The sequence below is a fragment of the Salvelinus sp. IW2-2015 genome, linkage group LG23 (genome assembly GCF_002910315.2).
Source record: "Salvelinus sp. IW2-2015 linkage group LG23, ASM291031v2, whole genome shotgun sequence".
NCBI lineage: Eukaryota > Metazoa > Chordata > Actinopteri > Salmoniformes > Salmonidae > Salvelinus > Salvelinus sp. IW2-2015.
The window spans coordinates 25,734,138-25,754,289 of NC_036863.1; the positions used below are offsets into that span (position 1 = coordinate 25,734,138).

Here is a 20,152-nt window from a genome sequence, read left to right on the forward strand (position 1 = left end):
GTTTGACACGTGCCATATATCTAATATATCTATATCTAATTAAATCCTTTGGCTATTTAAAGTAAAAATTTTGGTTTTGAGTGTATTCCTTCTTGTAGTATGTGTTACAGTACCACCATGTGACTGGTTTTATCTTTAGGTGACATGGATGGCTAGTAATGCGTGCAGGGTCACAGTGGGTGGTAGAAGGGTGACCCATGGGTGGGTATTTGTTTAACAACTGTAAAATGTAAATGACTGTATACCCTGAACCACTGCTGTACTAACAAAGGACTTGAGGGAGACATCAGCAGTGTTTACAAGGGGCCAGGGGAGGAGGGAGGATAGATGGCTTTGGCATTAAATCTCAATTAGATGGATTTAAACACTAGATGGGTTGGGACTATCCATGGATCCTATGGAACAACAACAACAACAACACACATGATCTCACCGTTAATCTTGTTTCATATACAGTATCTAAACAGACAGTGCCAATAAAATGCCATCAACTGAGCGAATACAATGCAAGGGCTGATATGACGTCGAATTTGGAATGAACTTCAAAGCGACCAATGGAAACCAGGGTTAGGGTCAATTCCCTTCTAATTCAGTCAATTCAGGAAGTAAGCAAAAATATCAATGTTCCTCACTGAAGTGGAATTGACCCCAACCCTGGTGTAAKCATCACATGGTAGTTTAGTCATCTAGTGACCCTCTAAACCAGCCTGTCATCACAGGTGTGACAGACAGACAGTGCGTCTTTGATCGTGGTTGTCCGAATGTTCCTTCCTGCCTCTCTTCACATGGTCCTAATGGGGCCTTTATGAGAGGGCAGGTGGACATCACAGGAAGCCCTGTCTCTCTAATCCCACTGACTACTGTCAGGTCAGGATGGAGCTGCTGCTGCTGCTTTAATGAGCGTTTTGACCACATGGTTGCTCAGAGTCAGAGTCATCTCATTCTTCTGTGTTGTGGGACTGGGAGAGCAACGTGTTCTGTGGAGAGAGGTCGGTCGGCATCAAGGCCGACTCCCAGGGTTTGTGACGGTGGTGGTGAGATTACTCATTGGCGTAGTTTTGTTAAGGCTTTTCTCCAGCTTCAGCAGAACATGTTCCCGAGTGGCTTGCGCAGGGTCACCCTGATCCCTGCTTGCCCATTCTCTCCTCCTCCTCCCTCGTTCTCCTCCTCCTCCTTCGTTCTCCTCCTCGTCTCTGTGTTTTTTTGTGATGTTATCTTTTCACTCTCCTCCCACTCACTGCTGTTCCCTGAAGCTGTCTCGGGATGAACAGCTCATTGTTTTTGTCCTTGTGCTGGTTTCCAACACAGCATGCCTAGTCAGGGTGTTTAGCTGTTTCCTACACAGCCCCCTTTGAAAGGAGAACAGGTCAGCAGCAGGCCAATGCCAACTTAAAGACAATTTATCCTCTCCCAGCAACACGCAGGCTGGAGCCTAAATGTCAGTGCTCATTGTCATACCAGGACTGAACAATACTGAGCCCTGTTAGCATGTGATTTATAGATCTATGCACTATGCATGATTCATCTTCTTACTGTAAATAAAATCTACAAAACACCCTCCTGTTTATAGGCGAGACGTAACATAATGAAACATATGAACGTCTGAACACAGAAGGGTGTACAGCAGTTCAATTGCTTTGCTTTTCTTGTATTACTAACACAGGCAGGCAGTGAGCACAGCGTAGGCAGGGCCATGACAAGATAAAACAAGTCCTCTTTTCAGCTTCATCTGTTCACATAAGTTGTGGCACATAAATTGCGTCTCCTTTTGTCTTTATTTTCATTTTCATTCTTTACACAAATCAGGAAGGAATGCTTTGCAGATGGGTTGATGAAAGCAGCTCTCTCTGCTCGGTGGGGGGTGGAGGGGGGCTGAGTGATTGAGGAGAAATCATGTTGCTCCTCATGAGGGCCCTAAAATGTATGTGCCCTTTTGGCGCTGCCAGGGGTGACCTTAAAAATCAGAAACACACGACGAAAGGCACGGCCACTATCTCAGCACTGATCAATCTCCATCCTCAGCTCCCCCTCTGTACCATTCACACACAGACACCGTTACTCAAATAATACAATCTGTTGGTAAAGCTGGTGGCATGTCATCAATAACAGGTTATAGCAACAGTCATGGAATCTGTTGATTCAGGTTAGCAAACCTGCTGTTAGCTTGTTGGGAGCTATCTATCTAGGCTGAATTCTCCAATAGCATTATGTCACCTTTGTGTGAAGGTACAGTACCAGTCAAAAGGTTGGACACACCTACTCATTCAAGGATTTTTCTTTATTTGTACTATTTTGTACATTGTAGAATAATAGTGAAGATATGAAATATCACATATGGAATCATGTAGTAACCCAAAAAGTGTTAAACAAATCAAAATATATTTTAGATTTTAGATTCTTCAAAGTAGCCACCCTTTGCCTTGATGACAGCTTTGCACATTCTTGGCATTCTCTCAACCAGCTTCATGAGGTAGTCACCTGGAATACATTTCAATTAACTCTATACTCTATATCACCATTCCGTTAAACATGAGAAATGTGAAGCACCACAGCAGTTTATTGTCCATAGCAGTTTAATCTAAATGAACTACTCCTGAGATTGACTGGCAATGGGCATCTGACATTACAATTTGCAATTAACCACATAGGAAGGAGTAGGCTGGAAAGTATTTGGGGAAATAGAATCATACTATTTAGCAAGAGTTTTCATCTATATTTTTCATAGCTGTCTGTTGACCACCACAAACCGATGCTGGCACTGACAGCACTCAACAAGCTGTATAGGGCCATAAGCAAACAAGAAAATGCTAACGTAGAGGTGGCGCTCCTAGTGACCGGTGACTTTAATGCAGGAACACTGAAATCCATTTTTCCTCATTTCTACCAACATGTAACCTGTGCAACTAGAAGCTCAAAAAAATCACCTTACTCCACACATAGAGATGCAGACACAGCATTCCCTCGCCCTCAATTTGGCAAATCTGACCCTAACTCTATCCTTCTTTCCTGCTTACAATCAAAATCTCAAATAGGAAGTACCAGTAGCACTCAATAGGGATGTGGTCTGATGAAGTGGATGCTAAACTACACAGACTGGAATATTTTCTGGGACTCAGTTGATGGCATTAATAAGGGAATTGATGACATCATCTCCACAGTAACCGTACGTACATATCCCAACCAGAAGCCATGGATTACAGGCAACATCCGCACTGAGTTAAAGGCTAGATAACTACCTTCTATGCACGCTTCGAGGCTAGCAACACTGAARCATACATYAAAGCACCAGCTGTTCCGGACGACTGTGTGATCACGCTTTCCGTAGACGATGTGAGTAAGATCTTTAAACAGATGAACATTCACAAGGCCGCAGGGCCAGACTGATTACCAGGACGCGTACTCAGAGTATGCGCTGACTAGCTGGCAAGTGTTTTCACTGACATTTTCAACCTCTCCCTGATCCAGTCAGTAATACCTACATGTTTCAAGCAGACCACAATAATCCCTGTGCCCAAGAACGCCAAGGTAGCCTGTCTAAATGACTATCGCCCCGTAGCACTCACATCTGTAGCCATGAAATGCTTTGAAAGGCTGYTCATGGCTCACATCAACACCATCATCCCATTCACCTTGGACCCACTCCAATTTGCATACCGCCCCAACAGATCCACAGATGACACAATTTCTATTGCACTCCACACTGCCCTTTCCCACCTGGACAAAAGGAACACCATAGTGCCCTCCATCTCATCACTAAGATAAGGACCCTGGTATTAAACACCTCCCTCTGCAACTGGATCCTTGACTTCCTGACGGCGCACCCCCAGTTGGGGAGGGTAGGCAACACCACCTCTCACGCTGACCCTAAACACGGGTGCACCTCAGGGGTGCTTGCTTAATCCCCTCCTGTACTCCCTTTCACCCACAACTGCTTGGCTACGCACAACTCCAACACCATCATTAAGTTTGCAGACGGCAAGACGGTGGTAGGCCTGATCACCGACGATGATGAGACAGCCTACAGGGAGGAGGTCAGAGACCTGGCAGTGTGGTGCCAGGACAACAACCTCTCCTTTAACGTCAGCAATACAAAGGAGCTGATCATGGACTACAGAAAACGGAGGGCCGAGCACGCCCCCATCCACATTGATGGGGCGTAGTGGAGCAAGTCAAGAGCTTCAAGTTTCTCGGTGTCTACATCACCAAGGAATTATCATGGTCCACACACACCAACACATTTGTGAAGACGGCATGGCAATGCCTCTTCCGCCTCAGGATGCTGAAAAGATTCAGCATGGGCGCTCAGATCCTCAAAAAGTTATACAGCTGCACCATTGAGAGTATCTTGACTGGCTGCATCACCGCTAGGTATGGCAACTGCTTGGCATTCGACCACAAAGCGCTAAAGAGGGGCCAAGCTCCATGCCATCCAGGACCTCTATACCCAGCGGTGTCAGAGGAAGGCCCTAAAAATTGCACCAAGTCTGGAACCAACAGGACCCAGAACAGCTTCTACCCCCAAGCCATAAGATTGCTAAATAGTTAGTTAACCAATAGCTACCCAGACTATCTGCATTGACCCTCTTTTGAAATCACCATATGCACTGCTGTTACTGTTTATTGTCTATCCTGTTGCCTAGTCACTTTGTCCCTACCTATACAGTGGGGAGAACAAGTATTTGATACACTGCCGATTTTGCAGGTTTTCCTACTTACAAAGCATGTAGAGGTCTGTCATTTTTATCATAGGTACACTTCAACTGTGAGAGACGGAATCTAAAACAAAAATCCAGAAAATCACATTGTATGATTTTTAAGTAATTAATTTGCATTTTATTGCATGACATAAGTATTTGATCACCTACCAACCAGTAAGAATTCCGGCTCTCACAGACTGTTAGTTTTTCTTTAAGAAGCCCTCCTGTTCTCCACTCATTACCTGTATTAACTGCACCTGTTTGAACTCGTTACCTGTATAAAAGACACCTGTCCACACACTCAATCAAACAGACTCCAACCTCTCCACAATGGCCAAGACCAGAGAGCTGTGTAAGGACATCAGGGATAAATTGTAGACCTGTAAAAGGCTGGGATGGGCTACAGGACAATAGCCAAGCAGCTTGGTGAGAAGGCAACAACTGTTGGCACAATTATTAGAAAATGGAAGAAGTTCAAGATGAGGTCAATCACCCTCAGTCTGGGGCTCCATGCAAGATCTCACCTCGTGGGGCATCAATGATCATGAGGAATGTGAGGGATCACCAAGAACTACACGGCAGGACCTGGTCAATGACCTGAAGAGAGCTGGACCACAGTCTCAAAGAAAACCATTAGTAACACACTACGCCGTCATGGATTAAAATCCTGCAGCGCACGCAAGGTCCCCCTGCTCAAGCCAGCGCATGTCCAGGCGTCTGAAGTTTGCCAATGACCATCTGGATGATCCAGAGGAGGAATGGGAGAAGGTCATGTGGTCTGATGAGACAAAAATAGAGCTTTTTGCTCTAAACTCCACTCGCCGTGTTTGGAGGAATAGAAGGATGAGTACAACCCCAAGACACCATCCAACCGTGAAGCATGGAGGTGGAAACATCATTCTTTGGGGATGCTTTTCTGCAAAGGGGACAGGACGACTGCACCGTATTGAGGGGAGGATGGATGGGGCATGTATCGCGAGATCTTGACCAACAACCTCCTTCCCTCAGTAAGAGCATTGAAGATGGGTCGTGGCTGGGTCTTCCAGCATGACAACGACCCGAAACACACAGCCAGGGCAACTAAGGAGTGGCTCCGTAAGAAGCATCTCAAGGTCCTGGAGTGGCCTAGCCAGTCTCCAGACCTGAACCCAATAGAAATCTTTGGAGGGAGCTGAAAGTCCGTATTGCCCAGCGACAGCCCCGAAACCTGAAGGATCTGGAGAAGGTCTGTATGGAGGAGTGGGCCAAAATCCCTGCTGCAGTGTGTGCAAACCTGGTCAAGACTACCAGGAAACGTATGATCTCTGTAATTGCAAACTAAGGTTTCTGTACCAAATATTCAGTTCTGCTTTTCTGATGTATCAAATACTTATGTCATGCAATAAAATGCAAATTAATTACTTAAAAATCATACAATGTGATTTTCAGGATTTTTGTTTTAGATTCCTTCTCTCACAGWTGAAGTGTACCTATGATAAAAATTACAGACCTCTACATGCTTTGTAAGTAGGAAAACCTGCAAAATTGTCAGTGTATCAAATACTTGTTCTCCCCACTGTATCTACATCAATTACCTCATACCCCTGCACATTGACTCGGTACTGGTACCCCGTGTAGACACTGAGTGTACAAAACATTAAGAACAAATCAAATCAAATGTTATTTGTCACATGCGCCGAAAACAACAGGTGTAGACCTTACAGTGAAATGCTTACTTACATGCCCTTAACCAACAYTGCAGTTTTAAGAAAATACCAACAAAAAAAGTATGAGATAAGAATAACAAATAGTTAAAGAGCAGCAGTAAATAACAATAGCGGGACTATATACAGGGGGTACCGGTACAGAGTCAATGTGCGGGGGCACTGGTGTCAAGGTAATTGAGGTAATATGTACATGTAGGTAGAGTTAGTAACGTGACTATGAATAGATATAAACAGAGAGTAGCAGCAGCGTAGAAGAGGGGGGAGGGTTGCAATGCAGTCTGGGTAGCCATTTGATTAGCTGTTCAAGGGTCTTATGGCTTGGGGGTAGAAGCTGTTTAGAAGCCTCTTGGATCTAGACTTGGTGCTCCGGTACCGCTTGCCGTGCGGTAGCAGAGAGAACAATCTATGACTAGGGTGGCTGGAGTCTGACAATTTTTAGGGCCTTCCTCTGACACCGCCTGGTATAGAGGTCCTGGATGGCAGGAAGCTTGGCGCCGGTAATGTACTGGGCCGTTCGCACTACCCTCTGTAGTGTCTTGCAGTCGGAGGCCGAGGAGTTGCCATACCAGGCAGTGATGCAAGCCGTCAGGATGCTCTCGATGGTGTAGCTGTAAAACCTTTAGAAGATCTGAGGACCCATGCCAAATATTTTCAGTCTCCTGAGGGAGAATAGGTTTTGTCGTGCCCTCTTCACAACTGTCTTGGTGTGCTTGGACCATGTTAGTTTGTTGGTGATGTGGACGCCAAGGAACTTGAAGCTCTCAACCTGCTCCACTGCAGCCCCGTCGATGAGAATGGGGGCGTGCTCGGTCCTCCTTTTCCTGTAGTCCACAATCATCTCCTTTGTCTTGGTCACGTTGAGGGAGAGGTTGTTGTCCTTGCACCACACGGTCAGGTCTCTGACCTCCTCCCTATAGGCTGTCTCATCGTTGTCGGTGATCAGGCCTACCACTGTTGTGTCATCGGCAAACTTAATGATGGTGTTGGAGTTATGCCTGGCCGTGCAGTCATGAGTGAACAGGGAGTACAGTAGGGGACTGAGCACGCACCCCTGAACACCTGCTCCTTCTATGACATAGACCAGGGATCATCAACTGGATTCAGCCACGGGACAATTTTTTCTTGAGCGATGGTCAGGGGCCCAGAACATAATTACAAATAATTTGTAGACTGCATTTGACCGCAAGAATCCCAAACAGATACAGTGGGGAGAACAAGTATTTGATACACTGCCGATTTTGCAGGTTTTCCTACTTACAAAGCATGTAGAGGTCTGTCATTTTTATCATAGGTACACTTCAACTCTGAGAGACGGAATCTAAAACAAAAATCCAGAAAATCACATTGTATGATTTTTAAGTAATTCATTTGCATTTTATCTCTACATGCTTTGTAAGTAGGAAAACCTGCAAAATCGGCAGTGTATCAAATACTTGTTCTCCCCACTGTATAATATTTGACTAAAACATAATCATTTCAAGCCTTGTGTCACGCCCTGACCATAGAGAGCCCTTGTTTCTCTATGGTGTAGTAGGTCAGGGCGTGACTATGGGGTGATCTAGTATATTTATTTCTATGTTGGTGCTAATGTGGTTCCCAATTAGAGGCAGCTGTTTATCGTTGCCTCTGATTGGGGATCATATTTAGGTAGCTATTTCCCCACCTGTGTTTTGTGGGATATTGATTGTTTGTTAGTGTGTTTGGGCACTACGTCCTAAAGGTCTTTGTTAGTTATTTTGTTTTGTTAGTTTCACTTAAATAAATATGTGGAACTATACTCARGCTGCGCCTTGGTCCGCTCATTTCCAAGACCGTGACAACTTGTTACATTTGAATACGATCTCGTGTCTCTCTATTATGTGTGGGAATACTTGGGAACAGATTTCCAAAATTAAAATCACTTGGAGCTGATTTCCTGGTGTTTTTACAGTCTTTTATGTCCAACAATAACATGGCCCGTGGGCTGCCAGTTGGGGAACCCTAACATAGACTGACCAGGTGAATCCAGGTGAAAGCTATGATTCCTTTTTGTCACTTGTTAAATCCACTTCAATCAGTATAGATGAAGAGGAGGAGACAGGTTAAAGAATGATTTTTAAGCCTTGAGATAATTGAGACATGGATTGTATATGTGTGCCAAGGGTGAATGGGAAAGACAAGGTGCACCAGTTTGGTTCAAGAACTGCAACGCTGCTGTGTTTTTCATGCTCAACAGTCTCTCCTGTGTATCAAGAATGGGGCGGCAAGTAGCCTAGTGGTTAGAGCGTTGGACTTGTAACCGAAAGGCAAGATCGAATCCCCGAGCTGACAAGGTAAAAATCTGTCATTCTGCCGCTGAACAAGGCAGTTAACCCACTGTTCCTAGGCCATCATTGAAAATAAGAATMTGTTCTTAARTGACTTGCCTAGTTAAATAAAGGTAAAATAAAAAATAAGATAAAAAATGGTCCACCACTCAAGGGACATCCAGCCAACTTGACACAACTGTGGGAATCATTGGTGGGGGGGTGTCCTCAATGTTTTGTACACTCAGTGTATAAAAAACATTGATATTATATATATTTTTTTCTCTCTGCATTGTTAGGTAAGTAAGCATTTCACTGTTGGTCGACACCTGTAGTATACAATGCATGTGACAAATACAATTTGATTTGATTCGAATAATTAAAAAAAATTCTCCCTGGCCTTGCGTTGCATTGTTACTCGATAATTACTGTGGTCCCTGGAGGATTCTCATTAGGGTGTTGACCTTGAGGAGGTTCATGCACAATTGACATTTTAACTAAAGACCGGAACACTCTTCATTCCATTCCCCAATGCACAGCTCAGGCAGGCAGGGACACACCGATCACATTGTCTGCTGTGAGCCAACTGAAGCGGAAAAGCCAGTGGAAGTCCAGGAAGCATGGATAAAAAACTCTGAATGTGATGAGGTGCTGCAAGGGCAAGATGTCTTAAATTACCCCCCTTCCCCTCTCTTTCCCCTCAGCCCCCCCCCCCCCCCCGCCTTTTACCCTGACAGTCTCAAGCACCCATCCCCTACTCATTACTCTCTCACCCCCCATATCTATAGATTTCTTCAACCTCTCCACCTGTTCCAACCCCCACCTCGATTTCTCCCCTCCTTCCACAAGTTTGTTTTTCTGTTATTGGCTTGGTGAGGAGGAACACAGTAGGTTGAGTAATTCTCCCGGTGATAATGCCTCCTGACCTTTCATTAAACCTTAAGCAAAATAAGGACTTTACCGCTCCATATCCGCCATGACTGCTCCTGGTGCATTGGGGGTCTGTGGCTGAGTGAGCCCCTGGAGTCAGGAGGGTCTGGAAGGGGGTGGCTCTGTGCTGTCACAGTGTGAAGCGTCAGGTGGTGGGGTCAGAGGCTGGGGCCAGGGCCCCTGGGTGGCATACAGGCTTACAGCAGACAGACCTGCTATTTGTTGGCTGTAACACCTCTGAGCTGAGGAAGATGTCAGCCAGCATCACAACCGACGGGGCCATCACCTTTCCCCTCACTCCCACCCCCCTGCGGCCTTTGATGTGCTCCGCCTATAATGCAATAAAGATCCTCAGCCTTCTATAGCAATAAAAACAAGTGACGCTTTGCACCTTATAATACAATGACCATGGCCCTTTGGATAGCAAACATGATTGGTTCACTGTACTACACCAACGTGATAAATAAACATAGGAGATGATACAATTAACATACCACATCCATCGTGAATTCAAGTCCAGAGAGCAATGAACTAACCAGTGATATTATTTCATAATCCCATTCTACAGTATGAATAGTTTGGTCAGTCAGTGCTGTGACAACTAAGATCATTAAGAGTTTCCTGTGTCATGTGGTTCGCGATGGAGTGGATAGGAAGGGCTTGTCAAGTCATGACAACAAACCATATAGCCTCCACATAGAAAACAGTCAGGCAGCTAATTCATTAGACCCAACAGAACATATACAGAATATACTCTTTCACTAGCTCAGATAACTGAAAGGAGATGGTGCTGGTTGTAGAGACTGTTCAGAGAGACCCACAGGGAAGTGATTGGTAGTAGGACTGACTGGCAAGATAGAAAGTGGCTAGCTAAAAGCATTGCTGCCTGCTCTGGAAGAGTGAGTGGCCCGTGGGGGTTGGGGTAATCGACAGAGCCTGAGCAGAGGCAAGGCTGTATATACTGTATGTCACAGTAATACAAGGGAAGCAACCCCTTAATTTGAGACCCTGTTTACAAAGCCTCTTTTATGCAGCTTTTCCTAATTTACACCAGGCCAGAAGAATGAGTAATTGCAAACCAGAAAACAGGTTTATTTTGCTATCCTATTAAAACATACATGGTGACAATGACAATGTTCCTCTTCTGGAGAGAGATAAGCAGGGAGGCAGCACTACGACAACACGACACACATGGGTGGGACTCTCACAATTAGAACTGGGATCACATCCGTGGCACAACAAACATCACTTTTGGAGGGAATTGGGTGCCGTACGCTTGTGCCTTGTGCTCCTAATTTCCTCCCGGTCCCATAATAACAAACCCCTTTGTCAGTGATTGAGGCTTTGTAGATATTTACACGCCGGGGGAAATATGTTATTTTATTATTCCAAACAATGGGGCTTACACTGCGTCTGAAATGGGTCACAAACCGATTATAAATCGTTTTTTGTTTGTTTTTTGACTACTTTCATTCTCTATTTTTAGACATAGTAAGGAGGTGTTTTTTAAAAACATTTTTTWAAATCTATGACAGAAGATACAGTGGTGAGCATCAATGAACACTGTTTTTTAATTATTCTCCAGGAACATCTCATAATATGCCATTAAAAGAAAAATGTCTGCTGATCCCAAACCATTCATTGGCATACTGTGTGTGAAAGTGAGGACATTGACAGAGCATTATATTTAGCCTGGRTTACAGTGATAATTAGAAAAACATCAATACCCAGCCATTCCCCCTCATACATGGTGATCCCAAAACAAATCCAACTTGACAGCTTGTGATAATTTTCTAGTGAGTTAAAATGATGGATTTTAATGTGTCATTTTTTATAAATATTAGATGTTATGCTTTTAGTTACGCACACACACATACGGAGGTATTCATTAATAAATAATGAAGGCAACAAGAACACCACTAACAGAACACTAGACACTAAGGTGCTTTGTCATCCTGGACATTAGTAGTTTTACAGTCCTCCCAGGCCCACTGTGTGTAATTAGCCTGGCTGTCGCCACATCTCTGGGAATGAAAGGGCACCACACGACCCCAGGGTCATGCGGGATCAAAGGTCACAGTGGAGCCATCATGAAAACTGGTGAGCACACATCAACATGCACACACACTCAGGCATGCACACACACTGAAGCAGGCAGGCACACATTGGCACACACAAATGCATGCATGCATTTATCTTAAATGCATGCATGCAATGTCTTTAATGTCCTTAGGTGTCACAGTAAAATATGCAAAGCAAATAAACTAGCTTAATAAGGCGGGGCACCACACCCTAATAGAGTATTTTTTCCCCCCTTAATCATATCACAATGACTAGTTGAATATACACACCAATATGATACTTATTTGTACTACAACTTTTCTGAAATATTGAGGCAATATCTCCTTAAATATGCACATAATTGCACATACCACAAATACATTTTTCTGGACACTGGATAAAGTCAACCTATAGATTTTGGTTTAATTTTGTTAAGAGACTCCAGGAACGGACTTATATAGAGCAGAATGTGGATATATACTTTTTTCATCTTTCTATCTGTAAAATACTAAAGCTGCATCTTTGGCGCATATTTCCAAAGAAAATATTATCTATAATCAAATTTTGACAACATATCAACAATTCCCTCGATACATGTCTGGAAAATATATCTAAGGATAACTCACACAATTTGGTGAATGCAGATGCTTATGAAGCTGAGATAAATTAGTTGGCTGTGGGAAGTGTCTGATTTTTGGGAAATGGCAGTTAAAGAGAAGTACAATGAATTTAGGCTACTAATCGCCAAATGCCTATTTAGACCCAATCTCTATAAGGTAAGTTACTACATATAGTCTAGTTTGTAGCATTCTCTATGAAATGGGCTTTTACATTCTGTATGATTAGACTGAACAAAAATATAAAAAGCAACACTCAACTATTTCAAATATTTTACTGAGTTACAGTTCATATAAGGAAATCAGTCAATTTAAATAAATTCATTAGGTCCTAATCTATGGATTTCACATGACTGGGCAGGGGTGCAGCGACCCACTTAGCAGCCATTCCCACCCACCTTGGAGCAAGGCCCAGCCAATCAGAAATACTCCTCAGCATCCCACCACCCCATCTCAGACAATCTCGCAGGTGAAGAAGCCGGATGTGGAGGTCCTGGGCTGGCGTGGTTACACATGGTCTGCAGTTGTGAGGCCGGTTGGACGTACTGCCCAATTCTCTAAAACAACGTTGGAMGCAGCTTATGGTACAGAAATGAACATTCAATTCTCTGGCAATAGCTCTGGTGGACATTCCTGCAGTCAGCGTGCCAATTGCACGCTCCCTCAAAACATCTATGCCATTGTGTTGTGTGACAAAACACCATTTGAAGTGGCCTTTTATTGTCCCCCAGCACAAGGTGCACCTATGTAAAGATCATACTGTTTAATCAGCTTCTTGATATGCCACACCTGTCAGGTGGATGGATTATCTTGGTAAAGGAGAAAAGCTCACTAACAGGTATGTAAACAGATAATAATATTTTTGTGCGTATGGAAAATGTCTGGGAGCTTTTATTTCAGCTCATGAAACATTGGACCAACACTTTACATGTTGCATTTATATTTTTGTTCAGTGTACATGTAGTGAGCATAGTTATTATGGATTTATGTCCATTTGAATGTGTTAAAATCAATTACATTTATATGACAGTAGTAGGATAAACATAAGAAAATCAAAATTTACATCAAGTTTTTGACATTTACATTTTTAGATACTAATAATAAAGGACCAAAATACCCGCAAAAATCTAAATTCATAAGTTGATGCAAAAATMTCATTTCAGCCTGTGGTGCCTCGCCTCAATGAAACTAAGTAAGGCTGTCCTCTCTTTTACTTCATTACTGTAAGGTTGGAGGGTGAATGTGGCCCTTAGGACAGAGTCAAGGAAATGGTAASGGGTCGACTGTGAGTGACATTTCAGATGGAAATGACATAGATTGTGCCACCCACGTGCCCTGTGGCATGGCATTGAATGGAGGCAATGTCAGCCTGATCTTACTTAGCTACAAAAGCTGCTGATAAACACCCTACCCCCAATGACACACAAACATACACACGCATGCATGCTTGTGTATATGCTTTAACACACACACACGCATGTACACGTGTGCGTGCACATACACACACATCTCTGACACACGTGATTGTCAACCTTGTCTCACGTCAAGTGACAATTAACAAGACACGCCACCTTCCAGATGTGAATGCGCCATCCTAACCACAGGTCAGGTTTAGCTGCGAGAGGTTTTAGTGAAATACATTCAGTTGTCTCATCGCGCTGGATGTCGCAGTACTGTCTGACATGGGAATGGCTGAAGGTCAAGCTGTCCTTGTTTGTGTAAAACAATAGAGAACAGAAATGTGTTTGTAGAACTAGAAAGTCAGAATACTGTGATCACAATGTTCAGAACAAGTGAAGGTGCTTCTTATACCGCTGCCATAGCGAATATAACTATATTTCTAACAAAATGGGAACAAAACAAGCAAAACACTGAATTACAACTGTTGGGGAAGGCATTCACATCCACCTATAACCTCATAATAACAACAACAGAGTACAACATCCAATTACCTTATTCATACATGGAGCAACGACCTTTAGCTGTAACATTCAAATGGTCAACTCCAATATCACTCATACCGTAAAAAGTCACCATAAATAGTCCCCCCTCTAACAAAAGCTTATCTTGAACTGGGGCTATGTTTGATATGGGATCTGTCCTACATAAGTCATCTGAACTACAACTCCCAAGGAGAACGGAGATCAGATATGGAGGTCAAGCATCAAGGACAGTGAAGCTATTTAAAGGGGACGTTCTCAGTCAACGCAAAACAGAATGCCAATCTATCTTCCCTGTTTGCTATATCTCCCTGCTTCTTTTTTCATCCCTCTCTCTCCTTACCTTGCTATTTTAGGCTTTCCRCTGCTCTCTCTCCCTCTACCCCCCCGACATGCTGAAGAGGCAGCTGTGAGGAAGCAGGGTAATAAAAAGAAGAGCTAATGAAAGGTCGCAAGGGGTCAGCGTGCTCACATACCTTCACCGGACAAGGGGATGAGAGGTCAGCCATTCCAGGGAGACAAACTGTTTAACTTTTTGACTAGAGTGCGTCAAATGTTCAAAAGGTCGCAAGTAAGGGTGCAGGGTCATAACCCCTGGGTTAAGATTCTGAGTGCCCTGCGGGTCAGAGGTCAGAGAAGGAATGCTGGGTAATGGGGGGTTGGAAGTTTGGTCTCCATCCTCCTTTTCGACGAATGAACGAAGGCTGCAGTGTAAATGAACAGTTGTCTCTCCTTGTTTTACCTCAGTCTCACCAACATCACCATTTGGGACGTCAACATACGATATGATGAATTTGTCATTTCTAATGAAATATTTCAATAATGTAGACAATTCATGGGTATATTGCGAGTATCAATATACTGAAATATTTCCAAATCATAAGTAATATTTCATTGAATTTTAAATAGAAAATACTTCTCTCAATACGACATGCATCAAAGTGATTTCCCCCTGTGTTTTCTTGTGTTTTAACTGTATCTGAGACATGTGACAGTTCAGATCTGCTGAAAAGCAGTAGGGGTAACACTGCCATCTTGAGGAGAACATTACAAACAGACACCAACATGCAGTGTGGTGCAGGGCTAGAACTCCCAGTAGAGGGCACTGCAATGGCACCTACCCAGTCCAATTCAACATGATTTCAACCCACTGCTAACAACAGCATTTAAAAATCTATTTGAAATGTAAAGTCCTTTTAGGAAATCATGCTGTATAAGAGGTGACAGCACACACACAAGTTAAGTGTGTAAGTAAAGTCACTTGGGGTAATTGATATACTTGATACACGGTTGAATTCATAACATCATTTGCTAATTCTACTGGACTGCTTATTGGATCTCAACTGTAGTGAATAACTGGATAAAGCTGAAGAGACATGATACATCTGTGTGTTTCCGGTGAACTAGCCACCTCCTCCTCCTCATCCCAGCTGTCCCATTAGATTCATGAATCAAATTAGCTGCAGTAGATGAGTAACACCGATATGATCGTTGGCAAAACATCAGATCAGGATTTGACCATGTATTCTAGCAACTCTATCCATGTCAAACATACTGTACCAGGGATTAGTCTGTTTGAACCAATGGCAGCTAACTGCCGGACAGCAGCACACTGTCAGTCTGCAATGCTCAGAGTGTGGCGTTATAGTAATGAATGGGTTTTAAAAACTAACCTACCATATGAACTGCACTCCTCAGCTGTATACTAGCCTAATCAGTAGTCACAACAGAAAACATAGTTAATATTGGGTTTATAAATTGGATTTTCATTGCAGTACTGTTAGCTGACCAATGGATGGGTGCATTTTCTTTGTATCTGACATATTACAGTGCATTTGGAAAGTATTCAGACCCCTTAATGACAAAGCAAAAACAGGTTTTTAGAAAGTTTTGCAAATGTATAAAAAAAACTACGGAAAAATCACATTTACATAAGTATTCAGACCCTTTACTCTGTACTTTGTTGAAGGCCCTTTGGCAGCGATTACAGCCTTGAGACTTCTTGGGTATGACACTACAAGCTTGGTACACCTGTATTTGACGAGTTTCTCCCATTCTTCTGCAGATCCTCTCAAGCTCTGTCAGGTTGCATGCGGAGTGTTGCTGCAGAGCTGTTTTCAGGTCTCTCCAGAGATGTTAGATCGGGTTCAAGTCCGGGCTCTGGCTGGGCCACTCAAGGACATTCAGAGACTTGTACCGAAACCACTCCTGCATTGTCTTGGTTGTGTGCTTAGGGTCGTTGTCCTATTGGAAGGTGAACCTTCGCCCCAAGTCTGAGGTCCTGAGCGCTCTGAAGCAGTTTTGTTTCATCAAGGATCTCTCTGTACTTTGCTCTGTTCATATTTTCCTCGATCCTGACTAGTCCCTGAGTCCCTGCCGCTGAAAAACATCCCCACAGCATGATCATGCCACCACCATGCTTCACTGTAGAAATGGTGCCAGGTTTCCTCCAGATGTGACGCTTGGCATTCAGGCCAAAGTATTCAACCATGGTTTTATCAGACCAGAGAATCTTGTTTCTCATGGGCCGAGAGTTCTTTAGGTGCCTTTTGGCAAACTCCAAGCGAGCTGTCATATGCCTATTACTGAGGAGTGTCTTCTGTCTAGCCACTCTACCATAAAGACCTGCTTGGTGGAGTGCTGCAAAGATGGTTGTCCTTCTGGAAAGTTCTCCCATCTCTACAGAGGAACTCTGGAGCTCTGTCAGAGTGATCATTGGGTTTTTGGTCACTTCCCTGAAAAGGCCCTTCTCCACCGATTGCTCAGTTTGGCTGGGCGGCCAGCTCTAGGAAGAGTCTTGGTTCTAAACTTCTTCCATTTAAGAATGATGTATGCCACTGTGTTCTTGGGGACCTTCAAAGCTGCATACATTTTTTGTTACACTTCCCCAGATCTGTGCCTCAACACAATCCTGTCTCGGGGCTCTACGGACAATTRTTTTTATCTCATGGCTTGGTTTTTGCTCTGACATGCACTGTCAACTGTGTGACCTTATATAGACAGGAGTGTGCCTTTCCAAAATCATGTCCAACCAATTGAATTTACCACAGGTGGACTCCAATCAAGTTGTAGAAACATCTCAAGGATGATCAATGGAAACAGGATGCAGGTGAACTAAATTTTGAGTCTCAAAACAAAGGGTCTGAATACTTATGTAATTTTTAATATATTTGCTATGAGACTCGAAATTGAGCTCAGCTGCATCCTGTTTCTATTGATCATCCATGAGATGTTTCTACAATTTGTTTGGAGTCCACCTGTGGTGAATTCAGTTGATTGAACATGATTTGGAAAGGCACACACCAGTCTAAAAAACAGTTTTTGCTTTGTCATTATGGGGTATTGTGTGTAGTTTTAGAATCAGGCTGTAACTGTGGAAAAAGTTAAGGGTCTGAATACTTTCGGAATGCACTGTATATACACTGAGTTAACAAAACATTAAGAACACATGCTCTTTCCATGACATAGACTGACCAGTTGAATCCAGGTGAAAGCAATTTGATGTCAATTGTTAAATCCACTTACACCAGTGTAGATGAAGGGGAAGAGACAGGTTAAATAAGTATTTTTAAGCCTTGACACAATTGAGAAATGGATTGTGTATGTGTGCCATTCAGAGGGTGAATGGGAAAGATAAAATACTTAAGTGCGTTTGAACGGGGTGTGGTATTATTTGCCTGGCGCACCGGTGTGTGTTAAGAACTGCAACGCTGCTAGGTTTTTTATGCTCAACAGTTTCTCGTGTGTATCAAGAATGGTCCACCACCCAAATCACATCCAGACAACTTGACACAACTGTGGGAAGCATTAGAGTCAACATGAGCCAGCATCACTGTGGAACGCTTTCGACATCTTGTAGAAATGTTACCTATTCTGTTAAAAACAACTTTTAATCCAATAACATTATCATATACCACGCAATAGACAGCATGTCTTACAGTATCTTGCCATGCAGTGAGCAAAGCTGCTGCTATGTGTGTCGGAGTGAGAGTGATGACAAAGGAGTTTGAGTCTTGCTCCAGCACACTAATCTAAATCCTGCCCCCCCAGGCAGAAGGAGCCTAGCGTGAAGGCCACGACACACAGACAGACATGCAACGCTCAGCTGAAGGAGTCATACACAGCTCCAATGGATTTACAAGCGATACGGCTATCTCTCTGAACCCTGACAAATGCATGCATTATGCATGAGTGGAAAAAGGTGACATAAGGTATATAACTGCTACATCACACATTACATTAGCCCGCTGAGCTTAAGCCTAGGCACCAGTTCGGGGAGCTACTGCAAGTGTCCAGGTCTCAAGCGACTTCCCAGCAAACCAAAATTGGTTCTGTGAAAGTACTCATTCTTTAGGTCGTCCAGTCGTGCTGATGATTATATAATGTTTATATAAAACATTCACCTGATGTTGCAAAACTGTTTTCTAGAATACATTTAATTTGCTCTATATAAAAAAAAATGTGGAGGGTACTGTTATCCCTTTTTCTCCCCAATTTCATGATATCCAATTGGTAGTTACAGTCTTGTCCCATCGCTGAAACACCCATACGGACTCGGGCTTCTTGACACATGCTTGCTAATCCCGGAAGCCAGCCGCAGCAATGTGTCGGAGGAAACACCATACAGCTGGTGAACGAAGTCAGCGTGCATACGCCCAGCGCCACAAGGTCGCGATGGGACAAGGACATCCCAGCCAGCCAAACCGTCCCCTAACCAGGACGACGCTGAGCCAATTGTGCGCCGCGTCATGGGTCTCCCGGTCATGGGTGGCTGCGACACAGCCCGGGATCAAACCTGGATCTGTAGTGACGCTTTGGACCGCTGTGCCACTCGGGAGGCCCCTAATCTGTTCTTTAAAGACTCCCAGAATGTTTCATTAGGTTGTGGGAATAGTCTGGTGAGAAAATTGTGGGGACATCACAAAATAAATTGTCCAGTTGTGCAGACAATTCTAGAATGTTTATTTTAGGGTGCACAAAACACTAACCTGATGTTACAAGAACACTTGTCATCTGTTCTTTAAAGGTTCCAGAATGTTTCATTAAGTTGTGAGAACCGTCTGGTGAGAACATTGTGGGATATCACAAACGATATGTTCCCAGAACACAAAAACTGTCAAGTTGTGCAGATGATTCTAAAATGTTTATTTTAGGGTGCAAAAAACATTCACCTGATGTTTCAAGAACGTTCCCAGAACACATTTAGTCTGTTCTTTAAAGGTTCCCAGAACATTTAATTAGGTTGTGGGAACAGTGTGGGTACATTACAAGTGATAGGTTCCCAAAACACAAAATATGCTCAGTTTTGATGACATTCATGCAATATTTAAGTTAGTTTGCAAAGGACATTCATATAATGTCATCCCCCTCTTCAAAGGGGGAGACACTCTAGACCCAAACTGTTATAGACCTATATCCATCCTGCCCTGCTTTTCTAAAATCTTCGAAAGCCAAGTTAATAAACAGATCACCGACCATTTCGAATCCCACCGTACCTTCTCCACTATGCAATCTGGTTTCCGAGCTGGTCATGGCTCAGCAACGCTCAAGGTCCTAAACGATATCATAACCGCCATCGATAAAAAACAGTACTGTGCAACCGTCTTCATCGACCTGGCCAAGGCTTTCGACTCTGTCAATCACCGCATTCTTATCGGCAGACTCAATAGCCTTGGCTTCTCAAATGACTGCCTCGCCTGGTTCATCAACTACTTCTCAGACACAGTTCAGTGTGTCAAATTGGAGGGCCTGTTGTCCGGACCTCTGGCAATCTCTTTTGAGGCGACACAGGGTTCAATTCTCGGGCCGACTCTTTTCTCTATATAGATCAATGATGTTGCTCTTGCTGCTGGTGATTCTCTGATCCACCTCTACGCAGACGACACCATTCTTTATACATCTGGCCCTTCTTTGGAC

The 20,152-nt window shown here is 43.5% G+C and overlaps 1 long non-coding RNA gene across 1 annotated transcript in view; it reads right to left on the bottom strand.

Moving 5' to 3' along the window:
- The window catches only part of LOC111950698 (uncharacterized), a 41,720-nt gene that overhangs the window by 3,800 nt on the left and 17,768 nt on the right, over window positions 1-20,152 (bottom strand). The gene's annotated exons all lie outside the window — the stretch shown is intronic.